This window comes from Oncorhynchus gorbuscha, linkage group LG02 (genome assembly GCF_021184085.1).
Source record: "Oncorhynchus gorbuscha isolate QuinsamMale2020 ecotype Even-year linkage group LG02, OgorEven_v1.0, whole genome shotgun sequence".
NCBI classification, from domain to species: Eukaryota; Metazoa; Chordata; class Actinopteri; order Salmoniformes; family Salmonidae; genus Oncorhynchus; species Oncorhynchus gorbuscha.
In genome coordinates, this window is record NC_060174.1 from 55808081 (window position 1) to 55828214 (window position 20134).

A 20134-nucleotide genomic window follows, 5' to 3' on the forward strand; every position below is an offset into this window, starting at 1 on the left:
GTCTGATCCACACACAGTACTCCATACAGCACCGGGAAAGATCATCATGTTTCTCCTTGGTGGGTGCATACGTAGTTCTCACGAGAAGTTGGGTCCAGCTGCATCATGTGTGAGCTTGAAGACACCATGACAGAGGAAGCGGGGCCAAAGAGAGAGAGATAGAGAGACTAGATTCCACTGTAAGACCTGCAGATGGGTTGGGTCTGGGAGCTGCTACTTTAACATCATAGTTGGGCTTTAGCTGCTTATTGGTTAATGCATCATATGAAAGAGGATAGATGTTGGGGTAATTGTACTCTAAACAACATTTTGAAGGCATTCTTGTGAAAGCATATACAGTGCTGAGTTACCTCAAGAGGATGTAGTGTTGATTAGGGATATGCATTTGCCTATCAGGTGACGTGTCTATCAGGTGACAATGGAGGAGATGGGGAACAAAGTGAAAATGACATGGCTTGGGAACACCTCTCGGAACCTGGGGCCAGAAAGGCGAAGACTGAGCGAAAGCATGAGGAGGCTTTTTAGGGCATTCATTTTTGTGGAATCCAGCAGTAAAGTATCCTGAAGGCATGGAGTCAGGTGAAGAGAGAGTGGGAATTGTCATGGTCTCAAACTTTGGTTTTCATGCATATATAATTATGCACAGCTTACCACATCGTTAACCTCACTAGGGTAGGGGGCACTATTTTCGCCACCGGATGAAAAGCGTGTGCAGAGTAAAATGCCTGTTACTGAGGCCTAGAAGTTAAGATATGCATATAATTGGTAGATTTGGATGGAAAACACTCTAAAGTTCCCAAAACTGTTAAAATAATGTCTGGGAGTATAACAGAACTGATATGGCAGGTGAAAACCTGGGAAAAATGTAGTTGTAGTTTTATATTGAATGCCTATACAGTATCCAATGACTTAGGACTCAAATTGCACGTTCTATGGCTTCCACTAGATGTCAACAATGGTTTCAGGCTTGTATTCTGAAACACGAGGGAGAAAGACCACTCCGAGTGAGTGGACCCTGGGAAGTCCCCAGACCTGTTTGCTGCACGCGACCCGAGAGCGCCTTTCTTGTTATACTGTCCGGTTGAAATATTATTGATTATTATGACTAAAAACAACCTGAGGATTGATTATAAACATCATTGACATGTTTCTACGAACTTTACTGATACTATTTGGATTTTCCGTCTGCCTGTTGTGACTGCCTTTGAGCCATACTGAACAAAACTCCAACAAAATGTTTTTGGAAATAAAGAGGGACTTTATCGAACAAAACATTTATTGTGGCTGGTTACTTGGCTGGTAACTGTTTGTAATGTTTTGTGAGCTGGGTGCTGTCCTCAGATAATCACATGGTATACTTTCACCGTAAAACCTTTTTGAAATCTGACACCGCGGTTGGATTAACACGAAGGTAATCTGTAAGCCGATGTATAACACTTGTCTGTTTTATGAATTTTTATTATGAGTATTTCCATTTTTGAATTTGATACTCTGCAATTTCACCAGATGTTGGCTAGGTGGGACAGTAGCATCCCACATACCCATAAGAAGTTAATACTGTTATGTTTTATGTGTCTTTTTGTTGCTTTCCAAGTCTTATGCTATCACTCTCTTAGGACCCAGAAGGAGAAAGTGGAGAAACTAAAAGCAGAGCTCCAGCTGAAGTGGAGGAAGTCACCAGCTTCAGCTGTGATGTGAAATGGAAATACGATTGTGTATGGTGTGATCATAGAACAGAGACCATAAGTCTTTGAGTTTGTGAACCTCACGGTGAATGTTTGTTATCACTGTTTGTTCATTTATAATCATGTTTTATTTATTTTTTGCTAATGTTCTGTTATCATTGTTTGTTTATTTATAAGTAATTTCCAAGTGCATGTAAGTTGAACAGTAGGAAGCTATTGTTCAACAAGGGGGACTGTTGGGTTCTGAGAATATGAAAATATACTTATGTCACTGATGGAGTGCTGAGGTTCAGAGGGTCTACACCAGAAGTGAATGATTATAGGAGGATGGTATATAGTGTGTGCAACGAAGCATGGAATGTGTTGAGTGCAGGTAAGCGATTACATGTGGCAGGCATTGATAAGGAGAGAGAGCCATGGATTGGTGATGGAGGGGGGTTGAGGTCAGGTCCAGATCACCACCTTAAAGGAGAAATAAACGTTTATGGCCCGTATCACTAGTGTCCTGCCTAGCAGTAAAGAACGATGTTTGTACAGATGGGTAGGAGACTCAGACTATGAGGAAGGTTCAATATCAGTGCTTGTGTGAAAATGTATTTGTCTAATGCAGCTGTATTGATCCTATGGGCAGAAAAAACTAGTTTAACTTCTTGCAGATTAGTGAGTGGTGAAATTGCAGAGCACCAAGTTGAAATGAAATTACTATAAATATTAAACTTTCATGAAATGACAAGTGAAATACATTAAAATAAAGATTAAAATCCAGCCGCCATGTCAGATTTCAAAAAGGCTTTACAGCGCAAGCAAACCATGCGATTATCTGAGGACAGCGCCCAGCACACAAATGCATAACAAATCATTTTCAACCAAGCAGTTGCGACACGAAAGTCAGAAATAGCGATATAATATATGCCTTACCTTTGAAGATCTTCTTCTGTTGGCAGTCCAAAAGGTCCCAGTTACATTACAAATGGTCCTTTTGTTTGACAATGTCCTTCTTTATATCCATAAAAACTCAGTTTAGCTGGCGTGCTTCAGTCAATAATCCACTCGGTTTCCCTTCTTCAAAATGCATTCAAAATGAATCCCAAACGTTACGAATAAACTTATCCAAACAAGTCAATCAACGTTTATAATCAATCAATAGGTACCCTAATACGCAAATAAACTATCAAATTTAAGACAGAGAATCGTTATTGTCTTTACCGGAGAAAAATACCAAAGAACGCTCTCTCATTCACGCGCTTGGAAACACTACAGCCAAAATGGGAGCCACCTAGAAAAACTACAATTTCTGGCAAATCTTTCCAAAAACCAGCCTGAAACTCTTTCTAAAGACTGTTGACATCCAGTGGAAGCCATAGGAACTGCAATCAGGCACGATTTCACCTTATTATAAAAGTGCCAGCCAATTGAAATCAGTGGTAGGATGACATTTCTTTTGGGGGGGGGTTGTCCTCAGGGTTTCACCTGCCATTTCAGTTCTGTTATGCTCATACATTATGTTAACAGTTTTAGAAACTTTAGAGTGGTTTCTATCCAAATCTAGCAATTATATGCATAACCTAGCTTCTGGGCCTGAGTAGCAGGGAGTTTACTTTGGGCACGCTTTTCATCCAGACGTCAAAATTACCGCCCCCTATTCCAAAGAAGTTAAGCTTTCATAGTATTTGTAGAGTTTTTTTCTCTGAGAATTAGAACCTAAAAGTAGTAAATAGAAGGAACATTTATTCGCTGACCACCCGCTTTAGAGACGCAGAGGACCATGTTGCAACATAGGAGAATGGTGCCGTCTCAACGAAAGGTCAACTAGATTAAATCCATAAAGAATTTTAAAAATGACAGGACCATGTTGATAACTTGGATAACAGAGGGCATCACTGTAATATTAAAATCCTGGGTGTTCCCGAGATGATAGAAATCAAAGACATGATACAGTTCCTACAGAGGAAAATCCCAAATGTGCTGGAATGCCAGTTTGAGAGGTCACTTGAGGTACAGAGGGCACATAGATTCCCCCCCGGCCCGCCGAGGAGAGACCCGAAAGAGGGATGCCGGCCACAGCCCATTATGTTCGACATGCTATGTTACCAGGTGAAGGAAGAAATTCTCAGAACAGCAAGAGAGAAGACAGGTGACATGGCAGGTATCTACAATTATGTTCTTCCCAGATTATTCTAAACGAGTTAACGATCGGAGGATGGCATTCAAACATGTCAAGATCGATCTAAAATCGCGGAAGATCGAGTTCATGCGTTTTCTGCATTTTTCTGCTACACTGGAGACCAAACTCAATGGAACCAAGATCACACGTTTGACTGACAAGATGAAGCATCAGCCTTCATCCAGAGAAGATCTGCCAGGGAGGGCCGCTGAATCCAGAATTATATTGGATGTAGGACTATCAACGTCTGTCTGATAAGTGCCTTTGACTTTGCATTGCTATGATTAGACTCAGCCCTAGAGATGGATTTGACTGGACTGTTTCTTACCAGTAGGTTATTTTTTATGTTTGTTGGTTTGTTCAACATCACACTAGCTAGCTGGCTAATGTTGGCTAGTCAGATAACTTGCGAAAATAGCGATTTCGTAAATTAACTTTACGACAAAAATTATGCACTAACATTTGTCTCTACATTAACTAACATATTCCTCTCAAATTGTAAATGTTTTGCTTGACTCATTATGACGTTATAAGAACTTACATCTGGTTCCACCATAATGTTTTGTCCGCCATATTTGTTGAACAATGCCACAAAGGCAAGGGTCGCTCGCTTCAAAATTCATCATTGGAACCACTCGATATGATTGGTCATATAAAAACCTTGTGACCCAAATGCATAATGAGTTTTCTAACTCCCCCTTGTGGTGGTCTGGAGCAATGAAGCTGTGACTCAGTCTTGCGGTGCAAGTTCGCAACTTTTAAAGGAGGAACCACTGTACATCTCAGGGTATACTGGACAAACAAAAGTTGGATAGATTTTTTTCAGACTTGAATTTACCCCAACTTTCAGATAAGGATAGAGATTATTTAGATGCACTACTTAGGGTTGAGGAGTAAGTTTGAAGACAACAAAATTATTTTCTACCCAAGCTACGGATGAGTAGCTGTGTCTAAGCGGGTGAATTCAAGCCGGACCCCCTAAGCATCCAATCCCAGCGAATCGTGGTATCTAAAAGGTTTCATTCCTATGCTGTGAGCTCTGAGCTACAGAGCTGTCTGTCCTCAGGGAACAGACTCCTAAGCCAAAAGGACGCTGACATCGGGAGGACGATCAGAGAGGTGCGCCGGAGAGGTGTGTCATCGAGCAACCTGAACATTCCCCTGAATGGTCCACGCAGAGAATCCTCGGAGATCATCCCCACGTAATTACATAATCATATTCTGACCCATAAGAGCGGCAGTTTGGGGCAAGGCTAGGGTTGAATAAGCATAGCTGACAAATTCACCCAAATGTATATTTTTATTGTGTACTTTCTTTTTTCTCTCTCTTTGAAATCCCCATTTTGGGTAACACGCGCAATAGTGTGTTGGCCCGTTATACTAAGTTCTAATCAATAGCCTATAATGTGTTTTGTCTACATGTATCTTTTATCATCATGTATCTTTTATTATCATCAAATATTCAACTAAGATTGGTGTGGTACGAACTCATTGGTGAGACCAGGGTCCGTGCAGATTCACAGGCTATACGAGGTTCAGAGCGAGATTGGTAGAGGCAACTGGTTAATTAGCGGCTGTTGTAAAATCGATATTCTGATATTCTTTGAGTTAATTTGGGAAATAGAAACTCAATAAAAACTAGTTTTCCCATGGTGCCCCAGGTTAATGAGTTAATAATTGCTTGATTCAGTTAATCACGCAATTAGAAACTTGTAATCATTCGATGAGCAACAGTCGTTACATTAACTAATACGTCACGACAGTAGTATCATTAACCTGTAAAGGCTGGCTTTATCCCCCACCGTTACAGCTCAGATAACCTTACAGCACATAAATACAGTGTGCTGTCCAGGACTCAAGCACTCCAACAATTGCTTTGTCATTAGATGCTGCCAAAGCCTTTTATTGTGTGGAATGGGGCTATATTTTTTAAATCTCTGACAACAGTTGGCTTTGGGGAGAACTTTGTGAATTGGATAAAACGTTATATGGCACTCCTTATGCCTGCGTTTTAACAAATGGTCTCATACCCAACCCTTTCCAGTTACATAGAAGTACAAAACAAGGATGCCCTTCAAGCCCCAGTTTATTTGTGCTAGCTTTGGAACCCCTGGCCTAGAAACAGAGGTAACCCACTTATTCATGGAGTTAAGGTGGGCAACATTCAGCATAACCTCATGCTTTTATACAGATGACATGTTACCTTTCTTGTCTCAACCTGAGATATCTGTCCCTGATTTACGACACTGCTGAGGAATTTACATAATCTAGTTATCATATTAACTGGCATAAATCTGAGGCTCATCTTTTATCTGGCTTAAGCCCATCCAATCTCTTCAACCAATAGAAATGTACATGGTCCCCTTAGGGTATCAAATACCTTGGCATACTAATAACACCTAGCCACAGGGATATTGTTGGAGAGAATATAAAAACCCTTACTTTTAAAAATGAAGAATGGCTTTGCTAAATGGTCAAAAATATATATAATAATAATAATATATGCCATTTAGCAGACGCTTTTATCCAAAGCGACTTACAGTCATGTGTGCATACATTCTACGTATGGGTGGTCCCGGGGATCAAACCCACTACCCTGGCGTTACAAGCGCCATGCTCTACCAACTGAGCTACATTATGGGGTCAAATGAATTATATTAAAATGTTGCTGGCACCTGTAATATATTATCTTCTAGCTCATCTCCCTCTATATATTCCAGATTCTTACTTTAAAGATATTGACAGGCATGTCCTAGATTTTCTTTGGGGTAACTCACAGATCCATTTAGGTATAAAAAAGACCCCCCCCCCCCCACACCCAAAAGGTGGATTTGGTATCCATAAATATCAATGTCAAACATATCAGTATGTGGTGGCCATATTAGAAGGGAGGGGCTAAACCAGGCTGGTACCAGGTAGAGTCTGAGGCCTGTGGGGGAGTCTGAGGCCTGTGGGGGAGTCTCGCCCTGGCTTGGACCACAACTGATGGATCACCCCAATGTTACAAACACCCGAACCTTGTGGGGTAAGATACATAGAGCTGGACACTGGGACCTTCATACATCGCCTCAGGCCCCTCTGTGGCAAAATAAGAGTATCCTAATTGGAAGTAAAACCATTTTTGGGGTACAGTGGCAACAACTAGGAATCAATTATCTGTTGGATCTATTTGATGAGCATTCTAAGCAATTCTTAAGCTTTTCCCAAATTTCCAAGAAATATAGGTTGCCACAGAATACATTTTGGAGACACCTCCAGCTACGAAGTTTAGTCAATATGGTCGGGAAGCTCCCTTACTTGTCTCACTGCCAGCCCTATTGAAGAGATAATAAACAAGCAATTAACCCGTGAGGGTTGGTTCCAATAATGTATCATCTGCTACAGGAGCAATTGTATATCCCTATAAATAAGGTTAAAGTACATATATAGATACAGTACCAGTCAAAAGTTTGGACACAAGTACTCACTGCAGGGTTTTTCTTAATTTTTACAATTTTCTACAGTACCAGTCAAAAGTTTGGACCCACTTACTCATTCCAGGGCTTCTTTTTTTTGTGTAACTGTCAGAATGAGCCCAGTGTTGAGGGACTCTGAGATCCCAGGGGCATTACACACCTCAATAGCAGGGCATTAAATCACACATTCACACCCAGGGTTAAAAACAGGTCATCACACTGACAGCCAAAACAACGAGCTTTCACCATAAAGACACAACAGCCTGCAAAGGAAGGTATTAACACAGATCAAAGCAACAACATGAGCACCCATCATTCTGAAAGCTGAAGAAGACTAGAGGAAAGGGTATGAACAAAGCAGCACAATGCAAACAGTAGCTTGGAGCCATGGAGCCAAGACTGTGACTGCACTGGGTTTGTGTCCTTGGATACACTGTCGCCCTCTAGTGACGTCTGAGTTAAATACCTCATGTGTCCACTCACACATTGGAAAGTATTGGTGGGGATTAGGGTTAGGGGGCAGGTCTTACTAGGACGCAACTTTGGTTGAAAGGTGGGTTGAGGCGTCATTTTAGGAGAGACAAACTGAGGAAATTTGACTGGCTGTGCTGAGGTGGGGGTGGTGGTGTCCTGCACCGGAGAAAAAACCCCAGCAAATACGGTATTCTCTACTGGAGCTGCAGACAACAGTTAGATCTGAACAAATATTTGGATACCGCAGGTAGTTTTACAGAGAAAAAGATTACTTTGTGCCAAGTGCCATCACTGCCCCAAAGCACCTCCTCATTAAGAGACATTCTCAATTTTGACCATGCATATTTCCATACAAAGACGTTCAACCCACCTTGCTCTAAGGGACTTTGTAAAACAGAAAAAAACTGGTTGAATATTTACTGCTTAATTTGAACACACTCTGGGGATCCGAAACTGACACCAATTACAAGAGAAAGAGTTTGAAAGAGTTGAACTACAAAGGATGACAATGATAGTACTGTAGAATGTACAGGAAGTGAAGGCCCCTTACCACAACTGAATTCTTTGACACCAGACGCACGGACTCTGAAACCTGATTGGTCAACTTGCTGGCCACCTGGAGGTTGACTGGTATGTTTCGGAAGTTGGAGTTGTCAGAGATGATGGCACCGGGCTTGGAGGTGTGGCTGATGGCAGTGACCATGGAGGGGGGCTGCACCATGACAGAGGCAGGCATGGTGGGAGTGGCAGCTTTCAGCACTAGAGGTAGAGACTTAGTGGTGATGACTGGGGTGACTGCCAGCATCTTCTGACAGCGAGAGGAGAGAAAAAATACAAATAAATAAAGAGTTGATAAATCGGAGACAGAAGAGAGAGAAATTAGATGAGATGGGGTCAAAAGAGAGAGTGGAAAAGTGAGCATAATAATGCTAAATCCAAGAAATATGAACTAATGTGAAGCCTAGTGACTCACTACTACGGCTACCATTATTAAGCCATTCTCTGGAGGAGTGAATCTTTCCTCCCGGTTATATCAAACACCACAGGAAATCTGCCAGCCGAGCACGTACATCTCACTAAGAGCTGGAGATAAATCTACAGAGTCATGAATGATGGAGGGTTTACAACATGGCTGTTTCTGTCTAGCGGGGAACGTGGTCCGCGAGGTCATAGGAACGAAGGAGTACTACCTGAAAGAACTGGCATGGCTGAAGGACTTCTGATAACGGAGCTAATGCCAGTACAGAGAACCATCCAGAGTATCTGGGACTTTTTCTTAGCATGATTCTTCACTCTCTATCTTTATAGTAGTAAACGATTATGAACACTGACAGGTTTGGGGCTTTTCAGGGCAGGCTAGTGTTGCAAACTTTCCCAAACTGCCTAGGTTTTCCAGAAATCCTGGTTGGAGGATTCCTTGGATCAGGAGGGAATAAGCAGGAGAGAATAAGTTATCCAACAAGGAATCATCCAAATGGTATTTCTGAAAAACCTGGGAAAGTTTCAGGAATGTTTCTAGGCTACTGCAAAGTTATGACACAACAAGCCTTTGTGCAACATAACAAGCAGCTGAGTTGAGCTAAGGTTGACAGTGTCTGTGGACTTGTGTGGCTACCTGCTGCAGGGCCTGGGTGTGTGTGGTCTGTTGTAGGGCCAGCAGAGTGGCAGAGGAGGGGATCTGGAGGACGTGTTTGTCTGCAGCCGGCACCTGCACCGTCACCTCTGGCTCCTGTTTCACCAGCAGGTCCTTCCTCAGCTGCTCCACAACGCTTTTCTGGAGGACAGAAGTGAGAGGGGTAGAGAAAGAGGGGGAGTCGAAGAGGGGTGAAGGATGGTGAGAGAAGAGTGGGAAAAGAGCGGTGAAGAGCATGGGGAGTGAGAAGAGGGCAAGAGAGGGAGGGGTGTAGAGGATGGGGAGAGAAGAGGGGATGAAGGGAGAAGAAACAAGATGAAGGAAAGCAGATTGAATAAAACTCCAATTGAGTTTAGTGTCACTGTTCCCTTTAAATGTTCTGTACCTTTTTTTTGGCAATAACCCCAACCGGTGATTAACAATGTATTATGGTAACTACTCAAAAGTCTCTTATATCAACATTTGCTAACAATTGGTCGTCAAATCAAATCACTTTCATTGTTCCATGTTGACATAGTTGATTAATTCATGTTTTAGAATACTTGGCTTTAAGACGAAACCAACTTTTGTGACTTAAATTTGAGGCCGGGGGCTCTGACCTTTCCCTTTGACAACAACTGCAGTTCTCACAAGAGCAGAATACCAAATTAGTATATGCAGCAATGCCAAGTCATTTCAATAGCTAATTCCGCTACTACGCTAACTCGAAACGATTTTCCCGACTTGGAATTAGACCTGCTCTGAGGAGGAGTAGAGACTGGGGAGTAGAGGAACAGGCAAGTATGAAATAAGTACTGTTGCAGTGCACTCTCATTCTCTCTAGTAAATATTAACTCATATGGAACAGGGCTTAGGCCATTGAATAATATAATAATAATATAATAATAATATATTATATATGCATTCACTGTGTCAAACCAATAAATGTGTAAATACTTCCAAAAATGCATACATCCAGCTGCTTCTCTTTGTTTTGCTCATCATATTAGCTGCAGTATGCATAGAGCTGCCTTTCACACATTGTCATATCCTGTCATAATATGGTAATAACACTGTCATGACACATTTAAACCTGTTGTTACATATGGCATTATTTTATGTCTGGTTACAATCCCTACATAAGTGACAAAACCCACAAAACCAACCACACCATAGCTTACTTATCAACAGTATGTTTATGTTAAATAACATTTTCTGAAACTGATCTTATAAAATTATCATTGTTATTGCGCACAAATTGATGTCAGACATCCCTACCCAATGCTCTGTTGCTGATGACAGATGAATACAGGAGCAGATTTCAGGAGCAGGACGAGACACCCTCTTTTTGACTGATGACTGACATAAGGGCATGTACGTGAGAGGCCTATCTTGCTTATTTGATTATGATGGTTATAATGCTTCTTGACAGTGTCATAAAGTGAATTTTCTTTGTCCAAGTAAAGTGACCGAGGATGGTCATAACCAGTGATAAACTAGATTCAGCCACGGGCCAATTTCTTTTTTAGCGGATGGTCAGGGGGCCAGAACATAATCAGAAAAATAGATTGCAAATTGAATTCAAGAAGCCTAAACAGATATAATATTTGACCAAACCTAGATTTCATTTGGGGACATTCCCCTAAGTAGGGTGCCGTCTTTTGGATGGGATGTTAAAACGGGTGTCCGGACTAGAGGTCAACCGATTAATCGGAATGGCCGATTAATTAGGGCCGATTTCAGGTTTTCATAACAATCGGAAATCGGTATTTTTGGGCGCCGATTTGCCAAAAATAAATAAATAATAATGTATACCTTTATTTAACTAGGCAAGTCAGTTAAGAACACATTCTTGTTTTCAATAACGGCCTAGGAACGTTGGGTTAACTGCCTCATTCAGGGGAAGAACGACAGCTGTTCACCTTGACAGCTCGGGAGATCCAATCTTGCAACCTTAGAGTTAACTCGTCCAACGCAATAACGACCTGCCTCTCTCTTGTTGCACTCCACAAGGAGACTGCCTGTTACGGGAATGCATTAAGCCAAGGTAAGTTGCTAGCTAGCATTAAACTTATTTTATAAAAAACAATCAATCATAATCACTAGTTAACTACACATGGTTAACTAGATATTATCTAGCGTGTCCTGCGTTGCATATAATCTGACTGAGCATACAAGCATACAAGTATCTAAGTATCTGCCTGAGCAGTGGTAGAAGCAGGCGCGTAAACATTCATTGAAACAGCACTTTCGTGCGTTTTGCCAGCAGCTCTTCGTTGTGCGTCAAGCATTGCACTGTTTATGACTTCAAGCCTATCAACTCCCGAGATGAGGCTGGTGTAACCTAATTGAAATGGCTAGCTAGTTAGCGCGCACTAATAGCGTTTCAAATGTCACTCGCTCTGAGCCTGTGGTTGTTTCCCTTGCTCTGCATGGGAAACACTGCTTCGAGTGTGGCTACTGTCGATGTGTTCCTGGTTCGAGCCCAAGTAAGAGCGAGGAGAGGGACGGAAGCTATACTGTTACACTGGCAATACTAAAGTGCCTATAAGAACATCCAATAGTCAAAGGTTAATGAAATACAAATGGTATAGGAGGGAAATAGTCCTATAATTCCTATAATAACTACAACCTAAAACTTCTTACCTGGGAATATTGAAGACTCATGTTAAAAGGAATCACAAGCTTTCATATGTTCTCATGTTCTGAGCAAGGAAGTGCGGGTATGCACTACCCTCTGTAGAACTGCTAATATGGTCAGTTTCAGAAAATATTATATAACATAAACATACTGTTGATAAGTAAGCTATGATGTGGTATGTTTTGTGGGTTGTCACTTATGTAGGGATTGTGAAACGTTAGCTTTCTTACATAGCACATATTGCACTTTTACTTTCTTCTCCAACACTTTGTTTTTGCATTACTTAAACCAAATTGAACATGTTTCATTATTTACTTGAGGCTAAATTGATTTTATTGATGTATTATATTAAGTTAAAATAAGTGTTCATTCAGTATTGTTGTAATTGTCATGATTACAAATAAATAAATAAAAATCGGCTTTTTTGGTCCTCCAATAAATCGGTATCGGCATTGAAAAATCATAATCGGTCGACCTCTAGTGCGAACTCTCAGTGGTGTCATAACTGTCCACGAAAATCCCAAAATATCAGATTTGCAATGAATAACTTCAATCAGACCCCCTCTCACCCGTAGAGGGGGATGGATATAACTAGTGGGGTTTAACAACTCACGTCCTGTTGTAAATCAAGGGAGAAGATCCAGGCCTCCAAATTCACCAAAGGATTGTGCTTTGTCTCAACAGACCTATTTCCCGCTGAAACTCTAACACATTCAAAAACAAATACTGGAACAATATTTCTAGTATATAATGTAGGGAATGTTCAGAGGCGATCTATAGAACACTAATGTCATTTGTTTGTTCTTTTGTGATGTCATTACAAATGTTATAAAAGAAATACTGTAACTTGGAAAGTATACCCACTACATTTTTGACGTTTCCATACTGTGCGTTGTGCATGTAATATTAAAAATGATTAGTGTTTTTGTTAAGGAAGGGATGTGATTTAAGAAGTTAAGAGATAATTGTTTTCCATAAGTTTGCACAGTGAGTAATCACCACCCTGGAGTGAGGTGAGGGAGGGTGCCAGCCTGCCAGACCGCCCCTTTCGAGCAAAAGGTATAAATTACGAGTTAAGAAAAAAAACACATTGAACCAGGAAAAACGTGAAGCTGCAGCTGTGCATTTAAATGGCTTGAACATTGAATCTCAACATGAGGTAGAGACAAACTCACCTCCCTAATCAGCCATCACAGGTATGGCTGATTAGCTATCCTAAGTAAGATTTACATTTAAGTCATTACATTTAAGTCATTTAGCAGATGCTCTTATCCAGAGCGACTTACAAATTGGTGCATTCACCTTATGACATCCAGTGGAACAGTCACTTTACAATAGTGCATCTAAATCTTAAAGGTATTCCTTAAAGAGGTGGGGTTTCAGGTGTCTCCGGAAGGTGGTGATTGACTCCGCTGTCCTGGCGTCGTGAGGGAGTTTGTTCCACCATTGGGGGGCCAGAGCAGCGAACAGTTTTGACTGGGCTGAGCGGGAGCTGTACTTCCTCAGTGGTAGGGAGGCGAGCAGGCCAGAGGTGGAATGAACGCAGTGCCCTTGTTTGGGTGTAGGGCCTGATCAGAGCCTGGAGGTACTGAGGTGCCGTTCCCCTCACAGCTCCGTAGGCAAGCACCATGGTCTTGTAGCGGATGCGAGCTTCAACTGGAAGCCAGTGGAGAGAACGGAGGAGCGGGGTGACGTGAGAGAACTTGGGAAGGTTGAACACCAGACGGGCTGCGGCGTTCTGGATGAGTTGAAGGGGTTTAATGGCACAGGCAGGGAGCCCAGCCAACAGCGAGTTGCAGTAATCCAGACGGGAGATGACAAGTGCCTGGATTAGGACCTGCGCCGCTTCCTGTGTGAGGCAGGGTCGTACTCTGCGGATGTTGTAGAGCATGAACCTACAGGAACGGGCCACCGCCTTGATGTTGGTTGGGAACGACAGGGTGTTGTCCAGGATCACACCAAGGTTCTTAGCGCTCTGGGAGGAGGACACAATGGAGTTGTCAACCGTGATGGCGAGATCATGGAACGGGCAGTCCTTCCCCGGGAGGAAGAGCAGCTCCGTCTTGCCGAGGTTCAGCTTGAGGTGGTGATCCGTCATCCACACTGATATGTCTGCCAGACATGCAGAGATGCGATTCGCCACCTGGTCATCAGAAGGGGGAAAGGAGAAGATTAGTTGTGTGTCGTCTGCATAGCAATGATAGGAGAGACCATGTGAGGTTATGACAGAGCCAAGTGACTTGGTGTATAGCGAGAATAGGAGAGGGCCTAGAACAGAGCCCTGGGGGACACCAGTGGTGAGAGCGCGTGGTGAGGAGACAGATTCTCGCCACGCCACCTGGTAGGAGCGACCTGTCAGGTAGGACGCAATCCAAGCGTGGGCCGCGCCGGAGATGCCCAACTCGGAGAGGGTGGAGAGGAGGATCTGATGGTTCACAGTATCGAAGGCAGCCGATAGATCTAGAAGGATGAGAGCAGAGGAGAGAGAGTTAGCTTTAGCAGTACGGAGCGCCTCCGTGATACAGAGGAGAGCAGTCTCAGTTGAATGACTAGTCTTGAAACCTGACTGATTTGGATCAAGAAGGTCATTCAGAGAGAGATAGCGGGAGAGCTGGCCAAGGACGGCACGTTCAAGAGTTTTGGAGAGAAAAGAAAGAAGGGATACTGGTCTGTAATTGTTGACATCGGAGGGATCGAGTGTAGGTTTTTTCAGAAGGGGTGCAACTCTCGCTCTCTTGAAGACGGAAGGGACGTAGCCAGCAGTCAGTGATGAGTTGATGAGTGAGGTGAGGTAAGGGAGAAGGTCTCCGGAAATGGTCTGGAGAAGAGGGGAGGGGATAGGGTCAAGCGGGCAGGTTGTTGGGCGGCCGGCCGTCACAAGACGTGAGATTTCATCTGGAGAGAGAGGGGAGAAAGAGGTCAGAGCACAGGGTAGGGCAGTGTGAGCAGAACCAGTGGTGTCGTTTGACTTAGCAAACGAGGATCGGATGTCGTCGACCTTCTTTTCAAAATGGTTGACGAAGTCGTCTGCAGAGAGGGGAGGGGGGGGGGGGAGGAGGATTCAGGAGGGAGGAGAAGGTGGCAAAGAGCTTCCTAGGGTTAGAGGCAGATGCTTGGAATTTAGCGTGGTAGAAAGTGGCTTTAGCAGCAGAGACAGAGGAGGAAAATGTAGAGAGGAGGGAGTGAAAGGATGCCAGGTCCGCAGGGAGGCGAGTTTTACTCCATTTCCGCTCGGCTGCCCGGAGCCCTGTTCTGTGAGCTCGCAATGAGTCATCGAGCCACGGAGCGGGAGGGAGGACCGAGCCGGCCTGGAGGATAGGGGACATAGAGAGTCAAAGGATGCAGAGAGGGAGGAGAGGAGGGTTGAGGAGGCAGAATCAGGAGATAGGTTGGAGAAGGTTTGAGCGGAGGGAAGAGATGATAGGATGGAAGAGGAGAGAGTAGCGGGGGAGAGAGAGCGAAGGTTGGGACGGCGCGATACCATCCGAGTAGGGGCAGTGTGGGAGGTGTTGGATGAGAGCGAGAGGGAAAAGGATACAAGGTAGTGGTCGGAGACTTGGAGGGGAGTTGCAATGAGGTTAGTGGAAGAACAGCATCTAGTAAAGATGAGGTCGAGCGTATAGCCTGCCTTGTGAGTAGGGGGGGAAGGTGAGAGGGTGAGGTCAAAAGAGGAGAGGAGTGGAAAGAAGGTGGCAGAGAGGAATGAGTCAAAGGTAGACGTGGGGAGGTTAAAGTCGCCCAGAACTGTGAGAGGTGAGCCGTCCTCAGGAAAGGAGCTTATCAAGGCATCAAGCTCATTGATGAACTCTCCGAGGGAACTGGAGGGCGATAAATGATAAGGATGTTAAGCTTGAAAGGGCTGGTAACTGTGACAGCATGGAATTCAAAGGAGGCGATAGACAGATGGGTAAGGGGAGAAAGAGAGAAATGACCACTTGGGAGAGATGAGGATCCCGGTGCCACCACCCCGCTGACCAGAAGCTCTCGGGGTGTGCGAGAACACGTGGGCGGACGAAGAGAGAGCAGTAGGAGTAGCAGTGTTGTCTGTGGTGATCCATGTTTCCGTTAGTGCCAAGAAGTCGAGGGACTGGAGGGAGGCATAGGCTGAGATGAACTCTGCCTTGTTGACCGCAGATCGGCAATTCCAGAGGCTACCGGAGACCTGGAACTCCACGTGGGTCGTGCGCGCTGGGACCACCAGATTAGGGTGGCCGCGGCCACGCGGTGTGGAGCGTTTGTATGGTCAGTGCAGAGAGGAGAGAACAGGGATAAACAGACACATAGTTAACAGGCTACAGAAGAGGCTACGCTAATGCAAAGGAGATTGGAATGACAAGTGGACTACACGTCTCGAATGTTCAGAAAGTTAAGCTACGTAGCAAGAATCTTATTGACTAAAATGATTAAAATGATACAGTACTGCTGAAGTAGGCTAGCTGGCAGTGGGTGCGTTGTTGACACTACACTAATCAAGTCGTTCCGTTGAGTGTAATAGTTTCTACAGTGCTGCTATTCGGGGGCTAGCTGGCTAGCTAGTAGTGTTGTTTACGTTACGTTGCGTTAAAAGAACGACAATAGCTATCTTCAAAAGTGAATTTAAGTAGGATCATCCTGTTACTCTGCTCAACCATCAATACAGCTGGCTAATCCAATCTTCAAAGAAGCATCGTTAGGAGTGAATGGAAGGAAAATCAACTCATAAGATCTGTTCAGGACTACACGACAAGTCACCGGATACCGGACAACTACAAAGAAGGACAACAGGAGAAGAGTTGTTGGAACCATTTCGGACATTCGAATCAAACTTTATTTTCCACGTGTCCCTGAATACAACAGGTGTCGACCTTACAATGAAATGCTTACCTACAAGACCATAACCAAAAATGCAGTTCAAGAAAGAGTTAAGAAAATATTTACAAAATAAACTAAAGTAAAAAAGTATATAAAATGTAACAATAAAATAACAAGGCTATATAAAGGGGGTAACGGTACTGAGTCAATGTGCGGGGGTACAGGTTAGTCGAGGTAATTTGTACATGTAGGTAGGGGTAAAGTGACTATGCATTGATAATAAACAGTGAGTAGCTGCAGTGTAAAAACAAATGGAGGGGGTCAATGTAAATAGTCCGGATGGCCATTTGATGAATTGTTCAGTGGCAGGTAGCCTAGTGGTGTTGGGACAGTAACCGAAAGGTTGCTGGATTGAATCCTCGAGCTGACAAGGTCAGAATCTGTCGTTCTGCCCTTGAACAAGGCAGTTAACACACTGTTCCCTGGTAGGCCGTCATTGCAAATAAGAATTTGTTCTTAAATTACTTGCCTAGCTAAATAAAGGTTAAATAAATAAAAGTCTTATGGTTTGGGGGTAGAAGCTGTTAAGGAGCCTTTTGGTCCTATACTTGGCATTCCGGTATCGCTTGCAGTGCGGTAGCAGAGAGAACTGTCTATGACTTGGGTGACTGGAGTCTTGGACAATTTTTGTGACTTTCCTCTGACACCGCCTAGTTTAATAGATCCTGGATGGCAAGAAGCTTGGCCCCAGTGATGTACTGAGCCGTATGCAATACCCTCTGTAGCACCTTACGGTCAGATGCAGAACAGTTGCCACAGTGATGCAACCGGTCAGGATGCTCTCAATGGTGCAGCTATAGACTTTTGGGGGGGATTTGGGGACACATGCCAAATCTTTTCTGTCTCCTGAGGTGAAAAAGGTGTTGTTGTGCCCTTTTTACGACTGTCTTGGTGTGTTTGGACCATAATACAGTGGTTCCTCCTTTAAAAGTTGCGAGCTTACACCGCAGGACTTAGAGGTACCGAGCATCACGGCTTCATTGCACCAGACCACCGCAAGAGGGGAGTTGGAGCACTCATTATGCATTGGGTCCCAAGGTTTTTATATGACCAATCATATCGAGTAGTTCCAATGACGAATTTGACGCAAGCCCCCCGTCGCTGGTGACTTTCTTCAGCAAAGATGGCTGACAAAACATTACAGTGGAAGCAAATGAAAGTGATAACATCATAACGAGTCAAGCAAAAAACATACAATTGAGAGGACTATGTTAATGTAGAGACAAACATTTTTTTAAACGTAAATCGCTATTTAGTAAGTTAGCTGACTAGCTAATATTAGCCAGCTAACTAGCTAGTGTTATGACATGAGTATGAAATTGTAATTCATGTTGTTTAATATTTTAGGGACTCCTGAGAAAACCTGAAACAGTGGATGTAAAGAATCTAGCTAGCTAAAGCATTTACTGCAAATTGAATGTACAATTGTGTAAGCTTGCAATGCAATGCTGCTGAAGTAACATAGTTAGCTAACTATTTACTTGCTTATTGTGTAGTGGAGGATAAAAATAAATGGATGCATATGGATGTGTAGCTAGCTACAGTATGTAGCCGATAAATTAATAAAAAATCCTACAATGTGATTTTCTGAATATTATTTTCTCATTTTGTCTGTCATAGTTGAAGTGTACCTATGATGAAAATTACAGGCCTCTCATCTTTTTAAGTGGGAGAACTTGCAGAATTGGTGGCTGACTAAATACTTTTTTGCCCCACTGTATTCACTGATTATGTACTCTTCCTTTGGCAAATAAACGTGAGGTTCAGGTATGAATCTCTGTGAGACATTATTTTTCAGTCATATCCAATACCAGGTGTATCAAACAAATTATTTGAATCATGGTGCGTCTGCAAGTATGTATTACATTTATACACTTCAGTGTTTACCACTCCTGCTCCTGGGACATCAATGATTACACATTGTAACTATGCAATAGACTAGAGACCTGATTTAAGTAAAGGCTGATTTGTAATTCATATATACAGATAAACAGTACACTATACTTCCTATGCATATCTAACTCCCTTCATCTATATTCATCTGAGGACACAGGATAGTATTTCAAAGAGATACTTAATTTCGGAGAATGTGAAACACTTTACTGAAAGTTCATTATCCAGGTGTTAGAAATATATAATACATGCATTATAAATATTATTATTGTAATATCATATTCTAAAATACAAGTTCAATCTGTACACTACAAAGCACATATGGTGTGCATTATTTCAAAAAAAAGAGGAAGAAAAATGAGATGGAAGGATAGGTGTAGAAGATCGACAGGGAAAGAGGTAAGAGCAGAGGAGCTGGGAAGACAGCATATGATTAATGAATTACAGTGCTACAGTGCTAGTGTCTCTAGCGGTGTCTCCTAACCAGCCTCTGGCCCCCAGTCGGCCTGAAGGTTATCCTAAGAGTGGGTGAGGTGGCGATGATGGAACTGGCTTCCTCTCTCACATCAAAACATACCTGCAGACGAGAGACAGATGGATAGAGAGAGAGCATTATTAAGCTTTGTTTTTTTTCTTCATAAAATACAAATATATCAAGATATCTAGCTAATATGAAGTTAGGTAGCTGGTCAAATGTAATTAACTTAGCTAGCTATCTATACAGTGTGTAAACTAGCTAGCTATGTTAGCAGCTCAATTGGGTTAAAATGCACTGTAGCTAGTTACTGTAGCTAATAATATATTGTTGCTACAACCTTGAATAGGTTCTCCCAGCCATGTGGACGATTGAAAACAGGGCAGGAAAGTATGTCTGTTACCAGAACGGTTTAGAGCATATTACTATTGCCTGTGAATAACCAGAACTTCATACAAACTTGCTATGCTGTATTCTTGACGCACAACTGAATGTGCTGCCATATCCTGCCAGCAAGCCCACAAGTGAGCCACTCAGGCAGACAATGAAACGTGGAAGAGAGCGAGGAATGAGATGGGAGTAACAATCCAGGCTATTTAACAAGTGGAAAGGGGAAAAAGTATCATTATTATTATTATTAACATTAACACTGCATTATAATTATATAAAAGCCCCTTAGATATGTAGTGTTTCGACAGCTGGAAGCATTTTGTTTTCCACAAGCGTACTGTAGCAGGCTGTGAATTGCAAACAATGTTTCTAGGAAGGGCTATTAGCTCAACAATAGACTATTCAACCTTTACTAAAGAATTGTCTAATGTCATGAGTAATGTTCTGTTAAAAGTTGTGTATGCCTTATTTATTTAAAGAGCATATTGCATTTA

The 20134-nt window shown here is 42.8% G+C and overlaps 1 pseudogene; it reads right to left on the reverse strand.

Moving 5' to 3' along the window:
* Positions 1-20134, reverse strand: part of LOC124004906 — a 128860-nt pseudogene that overhangs the window by 44456 nt on the left and 64270 nt on the right.